Here is a 3,725-nt window from a genome sequence, read left to right as displayed (position 1 = left end):
AACCAAAAGGCAGAGTTGTACCGTCCAGGAAATACCCGTCTCTTGTCGTACATTACCCACTCTAAACTTTTTCTTGAATGTAGCGTTTTCAACAGAAACTCCGTTTTATCACGCTTTATAGTCTGTTGCGGCGTTTCAGCGAATCTTTCCTTAGACCCCTCAAGATAGCTCAACCAATTCTTTTGTGCTGTCAAAAATTGATCAGTTCACTGCATCTTCCTCGTCTGTGTAATACCTTTAACTTTCATCACCACTTTTTCTCATTTTTGGTCTGGTAGGCGTAAGCTCTTTGGACCCGCGGCGCTAAATTATGTATTGTGTCGGCCGTAATTCATCCGTGAGGTCACCGAGATAATTACCCAGCTCCAGAGAGTGCGTTCTCATTTTCTTTATCACATAGATCAAGCTGTCCGTGTTCACGAGAGAATGTTCTGTTGCAGCCTTTCTAAATAACTGTACAATTTCAGACGCCCGAAGGTGGTAAACGCAGCGATGAAAACATTACTGCTCGACCTGGGGGACTACACACCTTTTATTATACAACCACTGAATCAGTACGTCAGCCGCTGGTTTTGTTGGTAAAAACGACACGATGTGTTTTAGAGTGTATTGTCCAGAAAACACTAAAGTGAAAAAGTGTTCGGCCGATTTGACGGAATGTAGTGGTTTGGAACCAAATTACTTCTCTGCGCAAACTTGCTCCAAAAGCCGCTCGAGACAAGCCTTGGACACCTGTCTCTTTGCCGGATTTGTCTCAATTTTTTCTGGGTTTAACCTGATGCCTTGATGCAATTCGTAGAGTCTCTGATGTATTTTTCCTACTCATCGCCGTCACGGCGCCTCCGCCGGAAACCCTGAAGCTTCCTGTTTACCCTTTCAAAAGGTGTGGAATGTACTCGACAAAAAGATTGCTGCTCTGTGCCTCAAAGTGCCAGACCTCAGAAAGTTTCGGCACCTTGTAACCCATCTGTACCGCTTTGTGCAGCTCTGCACTGACCCAAACTCCGTCAGAGCTCTGGCAACGTCATCATGACTACATGAGTCGCTCTGATTATTAGTCTCTGAGCATGTACGCACAGAGTGTGAACACTAATTTACCTTGAGCTGTTTTATAAGGTAACACCGGGAAAATACAGACCCCTCTTGGGGAATCACGGTTGCTCTGATCAGCCCAAAGTAGTTTTCAATTTCACAAAATCTCTGTGAATTATTACCGGATGGCCTAATGGGTGTAGCCTGTTGCACGCACGGATACAATGACGTAACATCTACATAATGCACAGATTCGTCTGCACCTGCAGTTAGCTCGAAGCCTGCGCTTGTCCGCCCGTACTGTACAGCGGCTCGAGGAGCCAGAGGTTCAGGTGGATCATATTTCTTCATAAACTCCGCACCCCCGCGGTGTTTTTTCTCCATCAGAGTCCACGCATGCGCCGCCACATCACCTCTGTATGCAGTCCATGCGTGGACCTCAACTGATGCAGCTTCTCCTGGCTAGCCGAATGCATTTCCCAAAGGCGCGATCCCTGTCATTGGGCAGATATCATGAGGTGAAGAACAAGTAGGACAGCCATGATAAAAACATCCTTGAAATTCATAGGCGAGCTCTAACCCCTTTATGCGTGTGTGACCCGTTACAAAATACGCACTAATTTTCTTTCCCCGCGGGTTTAGAGCATGCTGAATGAAAATGTTTTTTGAATACATTAACCATTCCAGCCATTGAATTGAGCAGCTCGAGAATTTTTTGAACTGACGCTCCTGTAATCGTCGGGCTAAGGAATAGCCAGTGTCTTTTCAACCAGGAAATTTTGTGAGAAATACTTTCATTGATGCCCAGGAAATTGTGACGAGCTGAAAAGGATCCACGTATGCCTCCCTACAAATTCCTCTCTGAATTTCATGCATCCCTTTGCGCAGAATATTTGTGTCGCTTTGACAGTAAAAACTGCCTCTTTCTCAAAGTTAAAAACACCCCTCGATGGTCTTTGTACCAGCTGTAAACTCCGCTTTTGTTGGAGCCGCGGACATGCTTTCTACACCGTAATTCGTCGGGCGGTGGGTAAGGGCCCGGCGATATATTTTAGATGCTTCTCTTTGCTAAATTTGTGGGGAAAGAAGCCCTTTGATTGATCTGCAAATCCTAATGCTTTCGCGCATAGCGGCGAAGTTTCATGGTAAGAAAGGACAGGGAATCGATAACCTTAGCAGATAATCTGTTTCTGTAAAACAGATTATTTTGCTGCCTTGCATGACAAGCGACGGGCTCATTCCTAAGTCTATCAGGCCTCTGAGGATTAGGTAGCTGTCAAAACCTTTAGCATTGTGTGCGTTAAATGTACATGTAGCTTTTTTAATTGAGGTTTCCTGAACTTCATGAGAAACTTCTCGACGCAGTCTAACGCCGTAGGACATCCATTTTTCACCCTGTAGCGATTCGTACACACGAGGTAGGGCATGTGTTCTCCCTTGTCATTGACAAATGTTTCAAAATCGAAAAGAAGATATCTTGGGTCTGATTTTCTTGAAATTTCACCGGGTTGTATGTAGCACTGGTGTGCCGTCACCTTTGTGGACACCACACACTTTACATTTGAGGTTCATGCATTTGTGCTCTGTACTAGCGGAGAAGAGATATTTGCAATTTGAACATTTGTGAATCTTCTGACATGTACTGAGGGTCGTGGTCATTCAAAGACTTTTTGTGTTTAACGTAACCACGCGTGTACATGAAGTCCTGTTGCAATTCGCGCAGTATACAGGGTCACTGTACGCAGTATCGCATGTAGGATCGAAACAGAGATTGCAATGACCCGGACAAGAGTGGGCCTCGCCCCGGGCAGTAACCTCGGTAACAGTAATGACATACATTATCAACCCCTAAAACCCTTTTAAGATTTTTTATTCCATAATAGTGCTTTCGTTAAGCAGGAATAGAAACACTGGCTGGTCAGACTTTGGGTATTGTGTTTCAAAATGCGAGAGCGCGGTCCTCTGTGCTCTGTAAAAGACTACAATTTTCCGTTTACTATCTGTTCAAATTTATTGATGTGACTGAAAGCTACTGCGGTGGCTTCCGGGTCAGACCGCTAAATGATGAAGCTCTCTAGCGTGCTTTCGACGGCTTGTATGTAGGTGAAGTCGGTGTTGATGAGCAGAGCCAAGCTGATGGTAAAGCATAGTTTATTTTACGTTTACGTGGCACTACGTAAGTTTTGTTTTTTCTTATTAACGATCTCGCTGACCAGAGTTTTTTAAGTTTCGCTTATCACCAGCACCCTCTAGGATTTTTGACAACTTGAATGACTACTTCCAGTGGGGAGTCAGCGTCTAGCTCTCTGTTAGATTGTATCAATCTCCAGTAACCCTTCAAAAACGTTCTGAGAGTCAGAGCGCAATCTTGAATGATATCGTGTTCCTGTGCATTTTCCGCTATTATTTCAACCTGTACGAGGTCATTAGGTCTAACCTCAGGTCTCACTCTCTCAGCTAAAGGCGTTAAAATGATTCAAAACATCTTCATAAAATTGCGCCAAATCCCCGACGTTCGCTATGGGAGGTACTTTAAAGGTCTGACGGAATTCCAAATTCCCAAAGCGTAGCGTGCTCCTCGACTGAATGTCATGGGGTCTATTAGCGGTAAGGGGTTTCTAACGGGGAATGTCATGGTTCTCAATCTCTTGTAATAAGGTATTTTCTACCGGTTGAATGTCATTATGGTTATG

Source organism: Perca fluviatilis, chromosome 8 (assembly GCF_010015445.1).
Source record: "Perca fluviatilis chromosome 8, GENO_Pfluv_1.0, whole genome shotgun sequence".
Taxonomy (NCBI): Eukaryota; Metazoa; Chordata; class Actinopteri; order Perciformes; family Percidae; genus Perca; species Perca fluviatilis.
The sequence above is the reverse complement of the archived record's forward strand: the minus strand, read 5'-3'. Positions refer to the sequence as shown.